The 24,075-nt window shown below is 40.0% G+C and overlaps 1 protein-coding gene and 1 non-coding gene across 2 annotated transcripts in view; one reads left to right on the top strand and one right to left on the bottom strand.

The window, feature by feature from the left end:
- Nucleotides 1–24,075, top strand: part of Ctnna3 (catenin alpha 3) — a 1,402,587-nt gene that overhangs the window by 15,509 nt on the left and 1,363,003 nt on the right. The window lies entirely within an intron of this gene.
- On the bottom strand, nucleotides 23,558–23,664 carry LOC123455932. Its single transcript, XR_006634229.1, has one exon. It is a non-coding gene; the product is annotated as a U6 spliceosomal RNA (small nuclear RNA).

Genomic DNA, 24,075 nt, shown 5'->3' with positions numbered 1-24,075 from the left:
AGTGCTAGAGACACAGATGTGTGCTGCTACACCAAGCTCATGTGCTGCTGGAGATTGATTTCACAGAGACCACGTGCTAAGTAAACCCTGTACCAACTGAGCTATTTCCTCAGTCAATGTAAATTTAGTGTAACATTTTTTAAAAACTTTTTTTATTCATTTTTTATTTATTTGAGAGTGACAATCAGAGAGAGAAACGGAGAGCGAGAGTGAGAGCCAGCGAGTGAGTGAGCGAGCGAGAAAGAGAGAGAAAGAGAGAGAGAGAAAGAGAGAGAGAGAGAGAGAAAATGGGTGTGCCAGGGCCTCCAGCCACTGCAAACAAACTCCAGACGCATGCACCCCCTTGTGCATCTGGCTAACGTGGGTCCTGGAGAATCGAGCCTCGAACCGGGGTCCTCAGGCTTCACAGGCAATCGCTTAACCGCTAAGTCATTTCTCCAGCCCTAGTATAACATTTTATGAAATTCTCAGAACAGTCTTTGGATATTTAAATGTGGGGAGAATTAACTTTTTTTTTTTTTTTTGTTTTGTTTTGGCTTTTCAAGGTATGGTCTCACTCTAGTCCAGGCTGATTATGTATTCACTATGTAGTCTCAGGGTGGCCTTGAACTCATGGTGATCCTCCTACCTCTGCCTCCTTAGTTCTGGGATTAAAGTTGTGTGCCACCATGCCTGGCTCCTTTTTTTAATGTAAATTATTTATTTGTGTGTATGGGCATGCCGGGGTCTTTTGCTGCTGCAAACAAATGCCTGTCTGGCTTTATGTGAGTGGTTGGGGAATGAACTCAGGCTGTAGGTTTGATAAGCGAGTACCTTTAACTGCTGAGCTATCTCCCCAGCCCCTGTGACTCTTTAGCGAGATCTTCATCCTTTGGTCACAGACACAGGGTCTTTTCCTGGTTTCACAAAGCTTGCCCCTCCCAGTGCTCCTTCAGCACATGGTTGGTCAACACTGGGGAAACTAGAGCACATTTTAAAGTGTCTGAGAGCCTTCAGAGAAGAAAAGAATGAAGACCAAGACACTTTCCTTTTATTTTATTTTATTTTATTTTTTAAATTTTTATTTATTTGAGAGTGACAGACACAGAGAGAAAGGCAGATAGAGGGAGAGAGAGAGAATGGGCGCGCCAGGGCCTCCAGCCTCTGCAAACGAACTCCAGACGCGTGCGCCCCCTTGTGCATCTGGCTAACGTGGGACCTGGGGAACCGAGCCTCGAACCGGGGTCCTTAGGCTTCACAGGCAAGCGCCTAACCGCTAAGCCATCTCTCCAGCCTGACACTTTCCTTTTATAATGAACTTGATATTAGTAATTTTTTGAAATCATTGATCCTTAGACTACAACCCTCTTCTTATCGGATGCTTTAATCCAAGATGGGAGGCGGTTGGCAAATGTGTAAAGTGAGCTGGAGGGCTCTACAGATCTAACCACTATGCTTGCTAAACAAAAAAGCTAAAGTGTGTGTGGCATGCCCTCCATCTGAGAGAGAGAGGAGCCTGCTTCTGTTCTGAAGCCACTGTGGTTCTGACAGGCTGCAGGGCAGCAAGAGCACAGTGGGAGAAAAGGTCACACTGGGCTGGGTGGGGGAGGAGCTCCCACCAGTACTGTGGGCTGGGTGGAGCCCAAGCCCAGCATCTCTTAACAGAACCCTCTTGTACTCTAATCCACTGCTCTGTTTTTTTTTTTTTTTCTTCTTTTCCTGTGAGGCATGTGAATCACTTGTAAGAGTTTTTGAAAAATATGGACAGTTTGGCAATTGGGAAGTGGTTTTAAGTTGAAAAATTAATGGGCTTTATCTTATTTTTTTCTCCCAAACAATAAAAATAGGCCTTACTATATGATCAAATATACATGTACATTCTACAGACAGGACATCATAATATATACTATTTCATAACTACTGAATTATGTGAAAGGTTATTATTTTCCATGATGACATGACCTCATAAGGCCTTATTTCTATTTTTCTATTGTCTCATGCTTTACAGTTTTGAGTATATTGCTTAGATTAGGGCTTTTTTTGGTACTTGTGATACCCCCCCCTTTTTTTTTTTGCTTATTATCCTGGATGTATGGGTATATAAAATGGGCATACAGATCAAAAAAAGTATAATAATAATAATAATGACAATAACTAAATAAAAATATTAGTTTGCTTCACTAGCTATGGGTAAGTACAAATTGAAACAAAAATAGATACCTTATCTTATCCATTATACTGGTAAAAATTAATGTCTGGCAATGATACAAATCTAGGGGCTGGGGAAATGGCTTAATGTATAAGGCGTTTGCCTGTGAAGCCTAAGGACCCTGGTTTGATTCCCCAGGACCCATGTCGGCCAGATGCACAAGGGGGCATATGCATCTGGAGTTCGTTTGCAGTGGCTGGATGCCCTGGCACACTCATTCAGTCTTTCTCTCTGCCTCTTCCTCTGTCTCTCTCTCTCAGATAAACAAACAAACAAACAAAATATTAAAAAATTAATCCAAATCTACAAGACTGAGAAGAATGTAGAACTTTTATGTGCAGATAGTATGATGTATGTAGTTCAAGGGAATGTTCATCACACAAAGAAACATGTGAAACAAAAATTGGTGTATTTTGGACAACGGATTAAATTTAGGTTATATAAAGAATTCTTAGCAATCAATAGGGGGACAGAGGCAATCTAGAAGAAAAATAGAATATAAGCAGGCAGTTCACAGATGGGTACCAGAATGGTTGGCTGATCAACCTGAAAAGCGACCACCACTAACACTGGTGACCTGCAGTACAAATTAAAACCACAGTGAGATCCACTTTGCACCTCCCATGTTGGCTGAAGTTAAAAGGTCACACAGTATCTTGTGACATGGAGGTGAGGATGTGTGATCCTACATGACCTACTGCTGCTGTTTTTTTGTTTTTTGGTTGTTGTTTTGAGACCAGTTGGGCAAACTTATTAAAACTGAATAATTACATACAGTCTTAACCCATAAATTCTTCTGAACCAAATCCTGCAGACTGGTTATTTCAATTCATCAAGAATTTCTTCCCCACAGTTTGGAAGCTAGGTGTACAGTCAGAGAAAATAAGCGTTTTATACCACTGAGTTTTAGGGTGGTTTGGTAACACCTTAATATTGTCATATTGTGGGAGTAGCCCACTAATCTGTGCTGATGGTATGTGAAAAGGTAACTCATAGAAAAATAGAATGACTAATACATGAAAAAATAGCTTGCTTCATTATTTATTGGGTAAATACAAATTCACCCCAAAAGATAAAAATATTGAAAGTTTATTTCCACTGAGAGTCCTTTCTTCTTGCCTTGCAAGATGATCACATTTCTTATGTGGCCATTTGAACATTTCTGATCTCTCTTCTGTGTTCCAACCTTATGATTGAATTAGGATTTGCCTTAATGCCTCATTTAAAAAATTTATTATTATTTTTTATTTCGGGGGGGGGAGAGAGAGGGAGAGGGAGAGCGCCTCAGCCATTGCAGCCAAACTCAAGACACTTGTGCCATCCAGTGGGCATGTGTGACCTTGCACTTACCTCACCTTTTTTTGTGTCTGGCTAATGTGGAATCTGGAGAGTCGAACCTGGGTCCTTAAACTTCACAGGCAAGCACTTTAACTGATAAGCCGTCTCTCCAGCCTCTAATGCCTCATTAAAAAAAATTTTTTTAAAGAAATGAGGAGAAGCTGGGCGTGGCACGCCTTTAATCCCAGCACTCGGGAGGCAGAGGTAGGAGGATCGCCGTGAGTTTAAGGCCACCCTGAGTCTACATAGTGAATTCCAGGTCAGCCTGGGCTAGAGTGAGACCCTACCTCAAGAAAACAAAAACAAACAAACAAACAAAAGAAATGAGGAGAGCAGCCTTCATTTTTTTTTTTACTTTAATTTCATTTATGAGAGAGAGAGAGAGAGAGAGAGAGAGAGAGAGAGAGAGAGAATAAGAATGGGCATGTCAGGGCCTCTAAGCTCTGCAAATGAACTCCAGATGTATGCTCCACACTGAGCATCTGTTGTATGTGGGTACTGCAGAATTGAACCAGGGTTGTTAGGCTTTGCAGGCAAGCACCTTAATACCTGAGCCATCTCTCCAGCCCCTAATGGGTCAATTTTAATGTAAGCACCCCTTTAAAGGTCCTGATTCCAAATACAACTGGATTCTGAGATACTGGGGATGAAACTTCAGTGTATGGATGCTGAGAGGACCCAAATCAGTTCTTAACAGATTGTATATAAAGAGGCATTTTTGCATAGGTACACAGAGACATGTATAACCATTTTTAAGACAGCTTTTTTCCACAGCAGAGTTAAGATATTATGTAAATGTTCTCAATTAGAGATATGAGTGGGTAAAATGCCATATAAATGCACCCAATTGAAGGTGTCACATTGGAAAATAAAGGAGCAAGACTGGAGAGATTGCCTAGTGGTTAAGGCATCTGCCTCCAAAGCCTAAGGACCCAGGTTCAATTTCCCAGTCCTCATGTAAGCATGATGCACAAGGTGGCACATGCACCTGGAGTTCGTTTGCAGTGGCTGGAGGCTATGGCATGCCCATTCTCTCTTTTTCTTTATCTGCCTCTCTCTGTCTTTGCTTGCAAAAAAATAATTAAAAAAAAAAAAAAGAAAATAAAGGAACAAACTAAATTCCTGTGTTTGTTGGAATTAATTTTTTTCTCAGACAACAAGAAGTCTGGTAGTAAGATGTTAGGGCAGATGGCACCAAGAATCTTTTTATAATTCTGCTCAATTATCCTTTTTAAAAATAATTATTTTATTTATTATTTATTTGAGAGAGATAAAGAAGCAGATAGAGAAAGAGAATGAGATAGATAGATAGATAGATATATAGATATATAGATAGATAGATAGATAGATAGATAGATAGATAGATAGAGGGAGAGAGAACGGGTGCACCAGGGTCTCTAGCCACTGTAAATGAACTCCAGAAACATGTACCACTTTGTGCACCTGGCTTATGTGGGTCCTGAAGAATTGAACCTTGGTCCTTAGCTTTCACAGGTAAGCACCTTAACTGCTAGGCCATCTCTCCAGCTTTTTTTTTTGAGATAGGATATCTTTGGCCCAGGCTGACCTGGAATTCACTATATAGTCTCAGGCTGGCCTTGAACTCACAGCAATCCTCCCATTTCTGCCTCCTAAGTGCTGGGATTAAAGGCATGCCCCACCATGCCTGTCTCTCTCATCCTTTCTTAGCTTTGCAGCAAAATAATTTTAGTTTTAGGTGTCAAACTAGGTTTAAGATAAGAAAGGGACAAGAGCCACGACAAGTATATCTGACTCTGCCTTCTAGGGGAGGAAAGAGCTTTCCCATCAGCAATGATCTGCTGACTTGAAATTGGTCAGAATTTGACTGTCTGTCATCTGAGTTGCAAAGAAGGCTGGAAAATCAAGTATCTTGGGTGCATAGTAGAAAACAGAATGGGAGAGTTAGATAGGACTATGTGTGGAGTAAGCAAATATGCAGTATTTAGCATATATATGTACACCTACATACACACGCATAAATTTCAACATAGAAAGACCACATTGGAGAGAGAGAGAGAAAGAGAGAGAGAGAGAGAGAGAGAGAGAACGATAGGGTTTGTGCAAACAAACTCCAGATGCATGTGCTCTCTTGTGCATCTGGCTTACGTAGGTCCTAGAGCATTGAACCAGGATCCTTTGGCTTTGCAAGCAAATGCCTTAACCGCTAAGCCATCTCTCCAGCCTCTGGCTCTTACATTCTTTCTGCCACCTCTTCTGCAATGGACCCTGAGCCTTGGAAAGTATGACAGAGATAGTTCAGTGCTGAGCACTCCTCTGTCACTTCTCAGCATTATGGTTTCTTTTGAGTCATTCCAAGGGAGATTGTGATTTTTGAAAAAATATTTATCTTTGCTATTATGCATATATTTGTTTTGCATTAGTATTCAAATTCAGCCAACTTTTACTTTTAGAGAGTCAGTGGAGATATGGATAAATAAACGTGGCTACTTGACAGTAAAAGCCATCCCTCTAGTTTTCTGTTATTATTTTTGGAAACAGAGTGAGGGAGAAAGGATTTCCTTCCTCTCTGGTCTAGCCTCAGCCACGGACAGGCTGTCTGCTCTGGAATGAAGCAGGGTGGCACAACTCCATGAGGTTATGTGGGATCGAGCCACAGAGGGTTCTATTTTTTTAATTTACCAGCATTCTTTTGCTTTTAATTCAATATCCCATCTTTTAACCATTTCTTACCCAGTCTTCAAAAAACAGTGCACGCAATTTATTACTATGTGTTAGTGAGTGTACTTTCATGCTCTCTACTTAGCATCTGTCACAACTTTGAAAGCAGTTCTCAAGGGCTTCCATTTGAGATTCCTATTTCTTTTTCTTTCTTTTTTTGGGGGGGCTTTTCAAGGTAGGGTCTCATTCTGGTCCAGGTTGACCTGGAATTAACTATGTAGTCTCAGGGTGGCCTTGAACTCATGGCGATCCTCCTACCTCTGCCTCCCGAGTGCTGGGATTAAAGACATGTGCCACCATGCCCAGCTCCATATTTCTTTATTTTCATACTAAATTATTCCCACAAATTGGGCACATGACTTCCCTAGTGAAAAATACTCAATTTACTATATAAAAATTGGTGCACTTGATGACTGTCCATTTTTTTTTTTTAAGCCAGAGGAGCAATTCATTTGTTAATTTTCACAGTATCCCTCTAAAACTTGGTTTGGAAAAACCAAATTCCATAGAAAAGCCTCTTTCTGCATAATAGTGATAATTGATCAGTGAGTTATTTAGCACTACAATCAGCATTCTCTGGCTGCTACCCCTTGGATTCTCTTGGTCCCATCTCTCACTTGCTGTGTGTGCATTGAGTTTACAGACATATGAGGCCCTTTGCATCCAGCTTCCCTTGGGTGCTGAGGATTCACCTGGGGCCAGGAGGCTTCCAAGGAAGTGCCTTGAACTACTGGACCATATCCCTAGGTCCCCAGAAGATAAGTAAGTGATATCTATTTATCAGTCTCCCTTTCCTCCTAAGCATTGTCATTAACTTGTTTTTAGATGCTAATAAAATTGAGACTTTAGTCCTAGGCTCTTTTCAAAAATCTTTTTACAGTCAATTTCTGTAAGTATAGATAATAAATCATGATAATTCCCTTCCTCCATTCACATTATCCCACTTCCAAATCCACCCTCCATCAAATCTCTTCTTTCTGACTAGTCTTTCTTCTGTTTTGACGTCATCACTTTTCCCCTTCTATGATGGAGGTCTTAGGTAGGTAGTTAGACAGAGGTTCTTAAGGCATCTGGGAAAACCAAAAACTGCTGTGTGAAACATAGTTCAAGAGAACCTTTGTTGAGAACCAAACTCATTATTGAAAAATTAAGTGGAACAAATGGTTATATGAAAACAGAAACAAATTACTTATCTATATATTCCAAATTGTGTGGCAATAGGGTAAGTAAATTACTGACAAAATTGGTTTTTCATTTTTTCTAGATGATTACCCTATAAGTTAATTTGAGAAATAATTCTATCTATTTTCTACTATGGAGAATATGTCAGTTCAGAAAATTAAAGTCATAGAACTATTGAAGAATCAATAACACTTAAAAGAAATGTTATGCTTTGTTTCCAAATATAAAATATGATGTTTTCCTAGCTATCAGTAGTTATTACATGAGTTTAGAAACTGCTGTATTCATCTATGAGAAAAGTTTTATAGAGTAGATTCTTCCAATGAAGAACCCCAAATTTTGTTTTCCTTATCTCAAGTGCAATCAATCCTCTTTTCAAGGAAAAGAAGCTACCATTTTCTATTTTGAATGATAATTGAGCAAAAGAACAATGACTTGCATTTGTAATATTTAGGGCTTTAACATGGATGATAGTGGTGGCAAGTCTAAGGGCATGAAAAGAGAGGTTACTCTGATTCTTTAGCTAGGCTCTACTTTTGATTCTTGCCACAGTTAAACTTGACACATGTATGGAAAAATTTTGTCTTTGGTCAAGAAGAATGTGTGGTGCTTAATGATTTTATAGCTAATTAGATAGTAAAATATTTTCTTTTATGGTAACTCAGGCAAATTGATCCTCCTACCTCTGCCTCCCAGGTGCTGGGATTAAAGGTGTGCGCCACCACACCTGGATCATGCTTTTTTTTTTTTTTCTCACACTTTTCCTAAATGATTTCTTTCTCCCCTCCCTCCCTCCCTCCCTCCCTCCCTCCCTCCCTCCCTCCCTCCCTCTCTCTCTCCCTCCCTTTCTTTCTCTCTCTCTCTTTCTTTCTTTCATCAGGGTTTCACTCAGGCCTAGGCTGACCTGGAGCTCACTCTGTAGTCCAGGCTGGCCTTGAACTCATAGCAATCCTTCTACTTTAGCCTCCCAAGTGCTGGGATTAAAGGTGTGTGCACCACGCCCAGCCAAAATGAATGATTACTTTCAAAGTAACACATATGTAGATTGTATGAGAAGTTTTTTAGTCATGGTATTGTATGCTCATGGAATATATGATAATGCTATGATAACAGGAGCCACATTGCCTAAAATTAGCCTATAGCTTCTAATATATAATGTATGATTAACAATAATGAAATAGCAATTAGAAAATATAAGTGGAACAGATTACATCAAATGTATATTAACAAAATAAAGTGGGATATTTCTACTTTAAAAAGTATTGGGTTGGGGATGGTTCAGCAGCTAAAGGCACTTGCTTGCGAATTCTGCCAGCCCAGGTTCAATTCTCCAATATCTACACAAAGATAGACATGCACAGTGGCATATGTTTGGAGTTGGTTTGCAGTGACTCATTCTCTCTCTCTCTCTCTCTTAAATAAATAAGTCAAATATAAAAGGTATTATTTATTTATTTGTTTATTTATTTATTTATGAGAGAGAGAGAGAGAGGGAATATGGGCGTACCAGGGACTCTTGCTGTTGCAAACTCCAGACACCTGAGCCATTTTGTGCATCTGGCTTTATGTGGGTACTGGGATATCAAACCCAGGCCAGTAGACTTTGCAAGCAAGCGCCTTTAACTGCAGAGATATTTTCCTATCTGCCAAATGGGATATTTCTTAGTATCTTCTCTATTTTTTAAATTTATTTTTATTCTTATTTATTTATTTGAGAGCGACAGAGAAAGAGGAAGATCGATAGAGAATGGGTGCGTCAGGGCTTCCAGCCACTGCAGACGAACTCCAGATGCATGCGCCACCTTATGTACCTGGCGTATGTGGGTCCTAGGGAATCAAGGCTTGAACCAGGGTCCTTAGGCTTCAAAGGCAAGTGCTTAACCGCTAAGCCATCTCTCTAGCCCATCTTCTCTATTTTTAAAAACATTTTTATTTTGTATTTATTTTTATTTTTTGTTTTTTTTTTTTTTGAGGTAGGGTCTCAATTCTAGCTTAGGTTGACCTGGAATTCACTCTGTATTCTCAGGGCGGCCTTGATAGAGAGAAGAAAGAAGACAGAAAGACTGGGCATGGTAGGACCTCTAGCCACCACAAACAAACTCCAGAAGCATGTACCACTTTGTGCACCTACCTTATGTAGGTACTGGGGAATTGAACCTGGGTCCTTAGGCTTCACAGGATGTTCCTTAACTGCTAAGCCACCCCTTCAGCCTACAATAAAAATTTTTAAATTTTTATTTATTTATTTGAGAGAGAGAGAGAGGAGAGAGAGAGAGAGAGAGAGAGAGAGAGAGAGAGAGAGAGAGACAGACAGACAGACAGACAGAAAGAATGGTGTGTGCCAGGGCCTCCAACCACTGCAAATGAACTCCAGATGCATGTGCCACCTTGTGCATCTAGCTTACATGGATCCTTTGGTTTTGCAGGCAAGTGCCTTAACCACTAAGCCATCCCTTCAGACCAATAACAGTTTTTTTTGTTTTTTTTTTTTCAAGGTAGGGTCTTGCTCTGGCCCAAACTGACCTGGAACTTACTATGTAGTCTCAGGGTAGCCTCTAACTCATGGCGATCCTCCCACCTCTGCCTCCCAAGTGCTGGGATTAAAGGCATGCACCATCATGCCTGGCTTCCAATAACAATTTTTGATCCATGATTTTGGCATTACTTTTAAAAATATTTCATTTTTACTGACATGGTGTTATGCAATCCTTACACTTGAACTCACTATGTAGCCAAGAATGACTTGGTCCTCAAATTTCTACCTCTTGAGGGCTGAGATTATAGGGGTGTGCCACCACATTTATGTGGTTCAGGAAATCGAAATCAGTCCTCATGTATGCTAGGCAACCTTTCTACCAACCAAGCTACATTGGCAGCTCTTAAATTACTTTTCTTAGGTACACTTAAATTACTGTTGTAAAATCTATTGGCATATGTATGTATGTTCATATATATATATATATATATATATATTTATTTATTTTTTTCACATGCACATATATCTATATCTATATATCTATATCTATATCTATATCTATTTATATTTATATATATCTGGGTACCTGACTTTATTTTCTATTAAAAATAATTGGAGCTGGGCATGGTGGTGCACGCCTTTAATCCCAGCTCTCGGGAGGCAGAGGTAGGAGGATTGCCATGAGTTTGAGGCTACCCTGAGACTACATAGTGAATTCCAGGTCAGCCTGGGCCAGAGTGAGACCCTACCTTGGAAAACAAAAAACAAAAACAAAACAAAAATTAATTAATTTAAAAAAATTGGGAGAAGCCTGGTGTGGTGGTTCACACTTTTAATCTCAATGCTGAAACTCAGTGCTGAGGTAGTAGTATTGCTTTAAATTTAAGGCCAGCCTGGATTACAGAGAGAGTTTCAGGTCAGTTTGGGCTAGAGTGAGATCCTGCCTCAAAAAAAAAAAAAAAAAAAAAAAAAAAAAAAAAAAAAAGAAAGAACCAACCCAAACAACCCATACCTCCCAAACTGAAATATTCTTAAGTAATTTAGAAGTTTGTTCATTTTAGGGAAGTATCATAGCATATCTATTTTAATATTTTTATTTCCACTTGTATGTATACTCAAAGCCATTTTGGGTATTTACATTGTTTTTGGTGTATGATATACCTGAAAGATGTGTTTAAACCTTGATCCTGGGCAATTTTTCATTATGTTATTGCAACTTTGAAGAACAGAATGGTTGTGTTTGACCTGCTGTTTGATGCTGGCATGTGGCTTTAAGAGTACCCATCCCCCCCCTCTTGCTTGAGCCACTGTGTCCTGTCAGTCATCCTGAAATACACTAGGGTGCTTGTCAGGCTGTTTGCTTACAGATGCATCATAAGCCAAATTGTGAACCACAACAGTGGATCTGAATCTCTAAACACAGGAAAGTGCTTAGACAGTTGGGTTAGTATCTGCCCATGGGTAATACCCTGTCCTGCAGTGGGTGAGTGAAGTGTCAAACTTTTTACAAGCAAACTTTGCTTTAGCAGGCCAATCTTAATCATTATAGATGATGTGTTTCTGGGTTAGATAATGTTGGGGGAAATGAAGGGACGTTATTTCTAAGGGTGAATAGAAACTATGTTGTGCAATTATTACTTTGATAATGAATTTTCCTTTTAGTAACACTAAACTGTAGACTACTTTATGAAAGTTCCAACTTTAAATGTCTACTGTTCTATCAGCAGGCATTTTGGATTTAGATAAAAATATGACTCTTGAACACATTCTTTTCTTTCACAACAATTCAGGCTGACTCGAGTCCACAGAGGCTCAATTCTGCTGTTGGGAGTGTCTGCTGGTGGTTTTAAAAATAGCACTAAACCAAATTCTTAGGTGCCAATGCCAAGCTATAGTAGTCTTACCTCAGAGAATTAAAAATCCCTACTGTGTAACTGAGCCATTACTACCTGAGTCACTGAGTGGAAAGCACCGGGAGCTTTATGTTCCTTTGATCTAAAAGTTGTGCAATGAGCAGTTTATTTATTTGGGCAAATAATTTTATTCTATTATAGGCCTCTAAACTTCAGTTACACGTGGATATTTTCCCCATATTATTTGTATGCAGCCTTAAATATTTTTAAAGAGAAAATTGATAATGCAAAAGCAGGAAGAAGTCATGGATTTTGATACTTGTATATTCAATCTTTTAATAGCAGCAAAGAAGCAACCAGAATTTAGATTTAAGGTTTTTTCTAAGTAAATGAGAAGAGATTGTGTTTACAGATGCACAGAATAGTTTTATTTATTTATTCCTTGCCTTGTTCTAGAAAGGATTTAAAGTAACTTACAAGGCTACTTGCAACTCAAGAGAGGGTAAATTAAATGTGGAGTGAAAGAAAAACAAGCACGAAGATATAAAACAGCCAAGAATAAGACTCGAAAAGAAGCAGTTCTCAACAATGATTTCATGACACTGCTATATTTTGGATTTATGGAAGAGAAAATATGATTCTAGTTATTATAGTTGTGTCCTTGTTATATACAGAAATGTTGTAGGGGAATTTCATGCAAATCAGCTACTCCCTTACCTTGGGGGCAGTCTGGAGAGTAAGGAATGGTGTTGGATTGTGAATGTAAAGTACACTTTAAACACTACTGGTGCTTTAGTGGAACAAAAAGGTGAGAAGTACTGTCCATTCAATTCACAAGCTTAATGGGAGATATAAGTGTGGCCTCAGGTTTTCCAGGAGCAGAAAAAATAATTCGTCCATTACTCAATTCACAAGGAAGATTAAAGAAGATGATTCTTTTTTGGGAAAAAAAAAACACACTATGAGTTATCTAATCTCAATAAAGTCAAAGATCTACATATCTGAACAGATATGATCAAACCAATGTTTAGAAAAAGTATACTTAGCAATTCTGTATGAATTTATTAATGCAAAGTTCTAGTATTTTCCCCTAATGTATTGTTATAAATGTGACTACTTTCCCTTTAAAAAAAATTTAAAAATCTCTTTCAATCTAGCAATGCTTTTCACTCGAATTTCAACTTCTATTAGGTCAAAATTGTCTGGATCAATCTATTTGGGAACAAAGTTATTGGGTAAGAGGAGGGAATTCAGAGATAGGGCTCCTCATGTATTTCAAATGTTCACAAAATACCTACTGTCTTGGAAACTAGGGGGCTATAGGCTGTGACTTGTACTATGCTAAGACTGGTTACAATAGAACAGGGACTAGTTGGAAAGAAGAAGGGGTTCAGTGAAAGGGGAGAAGAGGAGGGAAAAGGGAGGGTTGTGGGAGGGACTTTATGATGGCAAATTGCATATATGTATGGAGGTTGTCAATGAAAATTAAAAAAAAAAAGTTGTCAGGAGTAGATGCCAAATTAACGGAGTGATGTACCAGAGAGGCACCAAGGTGCTTAGGAGCAGCAGCCATTTTCTTCTTCTTTTTTAAAAATATATTTTATTTATTTGAGAGAGAGAAAGGGCGGAGGGAGAATGAATGGAACCTCCAGGGCCTCCAGCCACTGCAAAGGAACTCCAGATGCATGTGCCCCCTTGTGCATCTGGCTTACATGGGTCCTGGAGAATTAAACCGGGATCCTTTGGCTTTGCAGGCAAACGCCTTAACCATTAAGGCATCTCTCCAGCCCAGGACCAGCAATTTTCTTATGAAAGCATTAGTTCAGAGAATCTAGTAAGATCCACTCAAAGAACTTGTGGAATCAGTGGATATCAGTAAAAATCTGTAATTATACAGCAATGAAATAATTTAGAAATATTTTCTGTCTCTGGTATAAAAGTTGTATATTGTTTTTTAGTTTTTGCCTTGCTTGGGAAGAAGCTTAGTGCCTCAAGCATGCTAGGCAAGCACTCTACCACAGAGCTACAATCCCTGGCCCAGAAAAAAATTGTGTATGTGTGTTGTATTCATTTTGGTGCAGGCGTGTGAGTGCCAAGGTGTGTGTGTGTGTGTGTGTATGTGTGTGTGTGTGCATGCTCGAGTGATGGCTCAGTGGTTAAAGGCACTTGCTTGCAAACCCTGCAGGTCTGGGTTTTATTCCCCAGTACCCAGTAAAGCCAGATTCACAAAGTGACACATGTGTCTGGAATTCAATAGTATTGGCAGGAGACCTTGGCACACCCATTCTCTTTGTTTGTCTGCCTCTGTTTCTCTCAAATAAACAAGTAATTTTTTTTAAAAAAAGTATTAGTCCTCAGGAGAATTCATATGTATTTGAAGTATCTTATGATATTAAGGAGTGGGGTGGACCCAGACTTACTGGACCTGACCTGACAAAGGCCTCTGCCATTTTCAAAGTGTATGTGGAGGTCATATCACCCCGGCACTGGCTGCTTAAACTCCATGCCTTTATCTGAGTTCTCTTTTCATGATTTTGCTGAAGATTATTTTTATTTTGAGTAATTCTACGACTGCTTCTCTGATACCTCACATATTAGCTTACTTTTTCCTTTCATTTCATTTTGATTAATTTAGTTCTTTTGCTTTTAAAACAATGTGTGGGTAACCTTTATGCTGGATTTATATGAGATGGGCTCTCACAGGATCTTGGTTCTGGTGTAATTTTTATTTCATTTTATTTTATTTTTTTTTGGTTTTTCTAGGTAGGGTCTCTCTCTAGCTCAGGCTGACCTGGGATTCACTATATAGTCTCAGGCTGGCCTGACACTCACACCGATCATATGACTCTGCCTCCCAAGTGCTGAGATTAAAGGCATGCACTATAGTCTATGCCCAGCTGGTGTAATTTTTATACGACACAAAATACCCTTATGTTGAAAGACATTATCATACAGAGAACCATGTCCTTTCTCTCTTGATGAAATGTTGAAAATGTATGCCTGTAGGAAATGTAGGGTGAGCTTTTAATGTGAATCGGCATTTTATAAATAACTGTAATGTGTATTATCAGTGGAGGGATAATAAGATTGTCTTGAGAAATTCTTTTTTTTTTTTTTTTTTTTTCAAGGTAGGGTTTTACTCTAGCCCAAGCTGACCTGGAATTCACTATGTAGTTTCAGGGTGACCTCAAACTCACAATGATCCTCCTACCTCTGTCTCCTCAGCACTGGGATTAAAGACTTGCACCACCATGCCTGGCTGAGAAATTCCTTTTTAAAAATATTTATTTGCAACGAGAGATAAAGAGAAAGGAAGAGAAAGAGAGTGAGAGAGAAGAGAAACCAGAGAGAATGGGCATGCCAGGGCCTCTTGCCACTGCAAATGAACTCCAGATGTATCACTTTGTGCATCTGGTTCTACCAGGGTACTGGGGAAATCAAACCTGGGTTGTTGGGCTTTGCAGGCAAGTGCTTTAACCACTGAGAAATCTTTCCAGCCCTGAGAAATCTTTACATTCAGAGTTACCTTAAAGTTAAACCAGAAATTAACTCTTTGCTTCCTTATAAAAGGGATATTAAGCCAGGTGTGGTGTTGCACACCTTTAATCCCAGCATTCGGGAGGCAGAGGTAGGAGGATCACTGTGAGTTCAAGGGTACCCTGAGACTACATAATGAATTTCAGGTCAGCCTGGGCTAGCATGAGACCCTATCTCAAAAAAAAAAAAAATAGATTTGACTGTGATTAGAAAGATGACAGACCTAAGTTATAAGCAGAATCTGTGGTTTCCTCTGTTTCACACTGATTGGAGCAATATTGTTTTTTTGTTTTTTTCATTAAATTTTTTTATTTATTTGAGTGAGAGAAAGAGGCAGACGAGAGAGAGAGAGAGAGAGAGGGAGAGAGAGTATGGGTACACCAGGGCTTCCAGTCACTGTAAACAAATTCCAGACATATGTGCCCCCTTGTGCATCTGCCTTATGGTGGGTACTGGAACACTGAACCTGGGTCCTTAGGCTTTGCAGGCAAGCACCTTAACTGCTGAGCAATCTCTCCAGTCCTTTCTTTTTCTTCTCTTCTCTTCTCTTTACTTTCTTTCTTTCCTCCCTTCCTTCCTTCCTTCCTTCCTTCCTTCCTTCCTTCCTTCCTTCCTTCCTTCCTTCTTTCTTTCTTTCTTTCTTTCTTTTTTTTTTTTTTGAGGTAGTCTCACTCTAGCCCAGGCTGACCTGGAATTCACTATGTAGTCTCAGGGTGGCCTCGAACTCACAGCAATCCTCCTACCTCTGCCTCCCGAGTGCTGGGATTAAAGGTATGCGCCACTATGCCTAGCTTTTTCTTTCATTTTTGAAGTAAGGAAGCAAATTCAATTTTCATTTCAATGACTACAGGAAGCACATTTTAATTTTTCTTTGGTTATTGTAAAGTCCATAAAATTCACCATTCTATCATTCTGGGGAGGGGAAGTGGCTCAATTTGATCATTTTTCAAAGAACAGATAACTGTCCAAAGGCTTAATACAGAACTTCAAATACTTGAAGACACTCTTTTTTTGGTTATTTTTATTTTTTTTTATTTATTTGAGAGTGACAGAGAGAGGAAGAGGCAGATAGAGACAGAGAATGGGTGCGCCAGGGCTTCCAGCCACTGCAAACAAACTCCAGACTCCCTTGTGCATCTGGCTAACGTGGGTCCTGGGGAGTCGAGCCTCGAACCAGGGTTCTTAGGCTTCACAGGCAAGTGCTTAACCACTAAGCCATCTCTCCAGCCCCTTGAAGACACTCTTAAAAGTTTGGGTAGCCTCGTGTTCATGATCCATGTAACATTGTTTTATTCTGTTGGAACTGGTAGGTCTTGGAAGCTGAGGAAATTAAACGCACAGACTCTTGGGGATCCCAGCACCTAGCACAGTTAAGAGTGGAAGCCACATCCTGGGAGCATACCTTTTATGTGCCACTCTGGAACTGATTTCAAAGGGTTAAGATCCTTTATGAGGTTGCTGTGCATCAGGCCTTTTTTTCTTTGTTCATTTTAGCATCCTTTGGGCATGTTGCATTTCTAATTAGCACAAACGTAAGAAATATGGTTTGGATTTAATGTCAAGAGAGTCTGTACAGTGAGGCACCAGAAGGAAGCTTTGCTTTAAGTTCTTTTGTTATGGGAAGGGAATGAAAATGCTCTTGCATAATAATCACGAGCTCTATACATGAAAGAGATTGTAACCTAAATGCAGCCAGTAGATTCAGTTCTCTAAGTGAAACAGAGTAAGAACATCAACTAACATGTGTTTAGACCTCACTAGGTGCCCAATATTGGGATAAATTATAGGAGATATATATGTGTTTGCATACATATATATACATATATAAACACAAACATATATTTATTTATGTATATGTGTATATATTTATTTTCTTTCTGGAAATTTCATGTACATATAATATATTTTGACTATATTTACCCCCTAGTTCTTTCTCTTATCCCCCTTCAACACCTGCTAAACTTCTCCTTCTTCATCTGTATTTATATACACATATACATCTATATTTATATGTCTTCTTCCATGTACATTCCATATATATGCATGTATAATTAGCATAAAGTGCATCAAGTTTCTTGTCAATAAAATGTTAATTTTTTTGTTGCTATTGTTTTTTCGAGGTAGGGTCTCACCCTAGCTCAGGCTGACCTGGAATTCACTATGTAGTCTCAGGGTGCCTTGAACTCATGGTGATCCTCCTACCTGTGCCACCACACCCAGCGTGGTGGCACACACCTTTAATCCCAGCACTCAGGAGGCAGAGATAGGAGGAATGCCATGAGTTCAAGGCTACCCTGAGACTACATAGTGAATTCCAGGTCAGCCTGTCTAGATTGAGACCCTACCTCAAAAAACCAAAAAAAGAAAAAAAAAAAAAAAGAAAAGAATTATGTTTCATTAGGGTGTTTTTCAATGAAGTTTTGTTTTTGTTTTCCTTCCCACCCTTTCTCCTGTAACCTCGTTCCATAGCATGCCCTCCCCTACCAAAACCCCCCTTCTGCTTTCATTCTACATGTTTCCTTTTGTTCCACTTTCTTATCACCTCTTCATGAAAGGACACTACCTCTTATGATCTCTGTCTAGTTTCATATCCCATACCGACTCTCAGATCTCCTTATTTATATACATATAAACATTAATCTGCCTATGTTCTACATATGAGAGAGAACATATAATTTTCATCTTTCTGGGCATAGGTTACCTCATTTAGTACATTTTTTCCAGCTTCATTTATTTTTCATAAATTTTTTAAGTACAATTTACTATTGAATGAAATTCCATGGTGTATACATGTGCCACATTTTCAGTATCCTGTCATCAATTTATGGACACCTAGGCTCATTCCATTTTCTAGTTATTGTGAATAAAGCAGCAATGATTTCTTTTATTTTTAAAAAATATTTTATTTTTATTATTTGTTTATGGTGGAGGGGGAGAATGAACATATCAGGGCCTCTAGCCACTGCAAATGAACTCCAGATGCATGTACCACCCTGTGCATCTGGCTTATGTGGGTTCTGGGGAATTGAATCTGGGTCCTTGGGCTTTGCAGGCAAGCACATTAACCTCTAAGTTATCTCTCTATCCCTGGAAACTTTTATAAATGGGCTAAAAACTTGCATTTTTCATTATGAGATGAACATGAGACCTTAGGGACAAAGAATAGAATGCTGTGTCTTAAAATGGTGTGTTTGGGTGTCAAGTTGACAAGGGGTGAACTTGGGATGGTTACTCTTTTTTTTTTCTTAAATTTTTATTGATTTATTTGAGACAGAGAGAGGAGAGAGAGAGAAAGAGAGAGAGAGAGAGAGAGAGAGAGAGAGAATGAATGGACTTGCCAGGGTCTCCAACTATTGTAAACAAACTCCAAATGCACATACCACCATCTGCATCTGGCTTATGTTGGTTCTGGGGAGTTGAACCTGGGTCCTTAGGCTTTACAGGCAAATACCTTAACCATTAAGCCATCTCTCCAGCCTGGGATAGTTACTCTTTATTTTATTTATTATTATTGTTATTATTAACAACATTTTGTATGGATACCTCATGTGTTGATACCCTCTTTTCTTTGGTCCCTGCCCCCATTCCACTGGGCCCCTCCTCAGTGGGGTTGCAGGTATTCCATATGGGCTTGTGGGTTATGGGTTATGGGAGTAGCAGTCATTTATTTTTTGGGGGGAGGGAATCTCTCTAGGCATGAAGTCTCAACCTGTAGCTCTTACAATCTTTCTGCCCCCTCTTCCATAAAATTCCCTGAGCCATGGTGGGTGAGTTTTAAGTTTACTTCATTGATGAGGTCTTAGGAGCCTCTGGACCTCTGCTTTGGTAGGTGTTGATTATCCTCAGGGTCTGTCTCCATCAGACCTGATTATCAGGTTCATTGTGGAAGCAGCACTGTTGCTCATCTCCCCAATTCCTCTGTGGTTTCAGCTGTGGCTTGGCTGAAGTGTGAGGGGTCGTTTATCTCCTTGGGTCTCTCTACCTTCTGAAAAAGAAGAACAGATTTTTAAAAAAATTTTTATTTATTTATTTATTTGAGAGCGACAGACATAGAGAGAAAGACAGATAGAGGGAGAGAGAGAGAATGGGCACGCCAGGGCTTCTAGCCTCTGCAAACGAACTCCAGACGTGTGCGCCCCCTTGTGCATCTGGCTAACGTGGGACCTGGGGAAGTGAGCCTCGAACCGGGGTCCTTAGGCTTCACAGGCAAGCACTTAACCTCTAAGCCATCTCTCCAGCCCAAGAAGAACAGATTTTGCAACGGGGAGTGAAGTCAGCATAGGTTAAATCAGATAAGCGTTGTTAATTAGCCAAAGACTAGTGAGAGCTTGACACCGAACAGCATAATCTTTGTCTCCATAGGATCCTGTTCTGGTTCCCAATTCCAGACGTGGGGCCCTTTACACTGAGCAGATCTCTTAGCCAATCAGAAAGCTATTGGTTACCCACCAAGGCTGTGTGCCACTATTGCACTGGCATGTACGTCCTGTCAGGTGTTTGCTTCTGAGGAGCTTAGACCTCTGGTTGCTCAGACATTGTTGGTCACTTTCCCCCAGTAGCTCATGTAGTGCTTTCTAGCACTAGACAGGCTAACTGTCTGGGGACTGGCTCTCTTCTGGATTCCAGCCATGTCTCTTCATGTTGTGTGTCAGCAGCATGTGGTGTCTTCAGCAATAGGGTCTTACCTTTTGCCTCAGGCAGGTAATCAAGTGCTTTGACAGAAGCCTGTTTTGTTTTGGGGACCTTGTAAGTCTCTCCAATAAACAACTCATTGTGGGTAGCAACCAATTTCTGGTACTGGGAATTACAGGCCAGAGACAGAAACATTTTTTTTTTTTAAAGCTTTGGCTTCATCCCACCCTCTCCAGGGCCTTTCTTTTCTGGTGCTCCCACCTTACTCCTTTTGAGAGTTATATCCTTCAGTCTGTCTCCAAGGATAAAGGTTTCTATAGTACCAGTTCATTTTATATTTAGTTTTGTGTTTGTTTCTCCCCACCATCCCCTTCCCCTCCCCACAAACCCTTCCATCTCTGTTGTCTGGGCCTTGAGTTGTCTATCAGGTGTGTTAGCAACTTGACCAGGTCCAGGTTAGGCACTGCAGATGAGTGAGGCCATGTGGTGTCTGTCTTTCTGTGATTATGTGCGTTTGCTAAGTATGACTTGTTCCAAGTCTATACATTTTTCTACAAATTTCATTGTATCTTTTTTTATTCTTACTGCTGAGTAGAATTCCATTATGTAAACTTACCACAACTTTGTTATCCACTCATCCAGTGATGGATACCTGGGTTGATTGCAGTTCTTAGGTATAATGAATTGAGCATCTATAAACATGGCGGAGCAAATATCTCTGTAGTGAAGCATGGAGCATTTAGGATAAATGCCCTGTAAGGGAATAACTGGGTCTGTTGGTAGCTCTATGTTCATTCTTTTCAGGAATCTCCATATTGATTTCCATAGTGGTTGTACAAGTTAATATTCCTACCAACAGTGGATGAGGGTTCCTCGTTCCCCACTTCATCGCCAACAGCTGTTAGATTTGTTTTAATGATTGCCGTCCTTACTGGAGTAAGGTAGAATATCATGTTTGTTTTAATTTGCAAGATTCCCTGCTCTCTGATTATGGAAAACAGTTTGAGAAAAATTGGTTTCAGTTCGTCAGTGAAGGTTTGATAGAATTTGGCTGAGAAGCCATCTGATCTTGGAGTCTTCCTTTTTTCTTTTTTTTCAGGGTAGGGTCTCACTCTAGCCCAGGCTGACCTATAATTCACATTCAGGCTGGCCTCGAACTCATGGTGATACTCTTACCTCTGCCTCCTGAGTGCTGGGATTAAAGGCATGCACAACCATGTCCGGCTTTTGGGTGCGGTTTTTGATTACCCTTTCAATCTCCATGGATGTGATAGTTTTGTTCAGGGGATTAAAAAATGCTCTGAGTTTAGTTTTGGTAGGTATGGTATGTGGCTAGGAATTCATCCATTTCTTCCAGATTATCCAATTTTGTGGAGTACAAGTTTGCAAGTATGACCTGATAATTCTTCCAATTTCACTGATGTCTGTTGTGACCTCTCCTTTTGCATTTCTTATTTTGTTAATTTAATTTGAGACTTCTCTTTCTCTCTTTCTGTTTTTTTTTTTTTTTTTTTTTGCTTGATCATATTGGCCAGGGTTTATCAATCTTGTTTATTTTTTCAAAGAACCAGCTCTTAATTTCATCAATTTTAAAAACTGTTTTCTTAGTTTCCATTTCATTAATTTCTTCTCTGATCTTTTATTTCTTTCCATCAGGAGCTCTTAGGGTTGGATTTTTCTTGTTTTTTCCAATGCCTATAGGTGGACAGTTAGGTTATCAATTTGGGATCTCTCTGTCTTTGTTATGAAAGCATTTAGTGCTATGAATTTTCCCGTAGGCCTGCCATCACTATGTCCCATAAGTTTTGGTAAGTTGTGTTTTCATTAACATTCAGTTGTAGGAATTGAATTCTAGGTATACCCATGATCCGGATGTTTGATCATTTTAGGGTATCCTACAGTTCCCTACTATTCTGTTTGTATGATTTTTTGGACTTAGCAAAGTTTTGGCCTCACAATCAATTTCTTCTGTCTTGTCTTCCAGCTCATAGGTTCTGTCTTCCACATGAGTAACTCTGTTAGGGGTTCTAGAGAGGTTTTTAAAAGCTCTATTTGATTTTTGTTTTCTATTGTGTTATTTTGCATCATATCTATCTCTTTTTTGAGGTACAATTTAAGTTTGAGGTCTGATTTTCTTGATGCTTCCTGGAATTTATTCTTGAATTTGATCAAGTCTTCATTAAGCTTAATCAACTGGTTATTGAGATCTTCCATTTATTGATGTACTTTCAACTCATTTATATCTCTTTTGAGGCTTCTAATGTTTTGTTCAATTAAGTTAAGCCTAATGTAAAAAACTGAGTGCTCTAAGAGACAATTCTGCTCAATTTCATTTATATGATTGTTGGTTTTCTGATGGCTTGCTTCCAGTTCAGCATTTCTTTTTTCTTCTTTTTGTTTTTTCAAGGTAGGGTCTCACTCTAACCCAGGCTGACCTGAAATTCACTATGTAGTCTCAGGGTGGCTTTGAACTCACAGCAGTCCTCCTACCTCTGCCTCTAGAGTGCTGGGATTAAAGGTGTGTGCCATCACACCTGACCTATTTCAGCAATTCTTTTGATCAGGGTCACAATGGTTGTTGCGTTTCCATTTTGGGATTCAATTTCTGTTGTTTTCTCTATTATTTCACTGGAGGCTTCTGTTGTGGAGATCTCTCAGTTTTCTGTCTTTTTTTTGGTATTGTGGTCTACCCATCTTAGGGAAATGTTGTATTGTCCTGAGGGGGAAGCAAGTATTTATCCTTGTAGGATATTCAGTGGGTGTTCTGTTTTAAATGTGGACTGGATTGGTGTACAGTGGGGTGATAACCACAGATTAACAGACTGTGGAGATTGCAAGTACATCAAAGGTACCTGGGGAGCTGAGAGGTGGGGAACTGGGAGCTATGGCCTATTCACTCCACTTGCATTTATTCTTCAGCACACAGGGATTGGGATTGAGGAACCAGGAGCCAGGAAGCTGGAGAGCAAGGGGCAAGAGGCCATCCCCTACTGTGGCCCATGCATGCTCTGATTCAGGGGAATAGGGATTTGGGTAACCTGGGGCCAGTCAATAGGAAACCTGAGCAAAAGGCTTGCTTCCACAGCCCACAGGCAGGGACCAGGCCACCTCAAGGCAGCAGCAGCTGTATGGGGACCAGGGAGGTGGGGAAGGGGATCCGGGAATTGGGGACACAGGGACCATTCAATCAGTAAAGCAAGCGAGGAGACTGCTTCCACAGCAAGCTTTCAGGGTCCTGGCAACCCCCAATCAGCAGCAGAGGAACTGGGAGGAGGGGGAGGAACATGATCTGCCTTACTCAATCCATGTGCACACCCTCTGGAGTAAGGGATCCATGAGCTGGGGATCCAGGGGCTCTTCAACCAGGACGGTGGAGCAAGGGGCTGGTTACTCTTAATCATCAGCTTAATTGGATTTATTTATTTATTTTTAAATATGGAACGCTTCAGGCTGGAGAGATGGCTTAGCAGTTAAGCACTTGCCTGTGAAGCCTCAGGACCCTGGTTCAAGGCTCGGTTCTCCAGGACCCACGTTAGCCAGATGCACAATGGGGCACATGCATCTGGAGTTCGCTTGCAGTGGCTGGAAGCCCTGGCGTGCCCATTCTCTCTCTCTGTTGCTCTTAAATAAATAAAAAAAAACAAAAAATTTTAAAAAATGGAAAGCTTCATGAATTTGTGTGTCATCCTTGCACAGGGGCCATGTTAATCTTCTCTGTATTGTTCCAATTTTAGTATATGTGCTGCTGAAGCGAGCACTGGATTTATTTTTAAAATGATGTATGTATTTATTTGCGTGCGTGTGTGTGTGTGTGTGTGTGTGTGTGTGTGTGTATGAGTGTGCCAGGGTCTCTTGATGCTCTAATTAATTGAATGCCTGTTTGGCTTTATGTGCATGGCCTGTACATCTCTGTGATTTTTTTTTTTTTTTTTGAGGCAGGGTTTCACTCTAGCTAAGACTGACCTGGAATTCACTCTGTAGTCTCAGGGTGGCCTCGAACTCATAGTGATCCTCCTAACTCTGCCTCCTGAGTGCTGGGGTTAAAGGCATGTGCCACCATGCCCGGTTTCTGGTATCTTTTAACATCCCTGTCTTTTGCTGCAAGGGTATGACTCAAGTACAATACAGTATGTACTGTAGGGGAGACATGCATAGGGTGTTAGAGCCAT

The sequence above is a fragment of the Jaculus jaculus genome, chromosome 18, assembly GCF_020740685.1.
Source record: "Jaculus jaculus isolate mJacJac1 chromosome 18, mJacJac1.mat.Y.cur, whole genome shotgun sequence".
Lineage (NCBI taxonomy): Eukaryota > Metazoa > Chordata > Mammalia > Rodentia > Dipodidae > Jaculus > Jaculus jaculus.
This window is presented reverse-complemented; position numbering and strand designations above follow the sequence as displayed.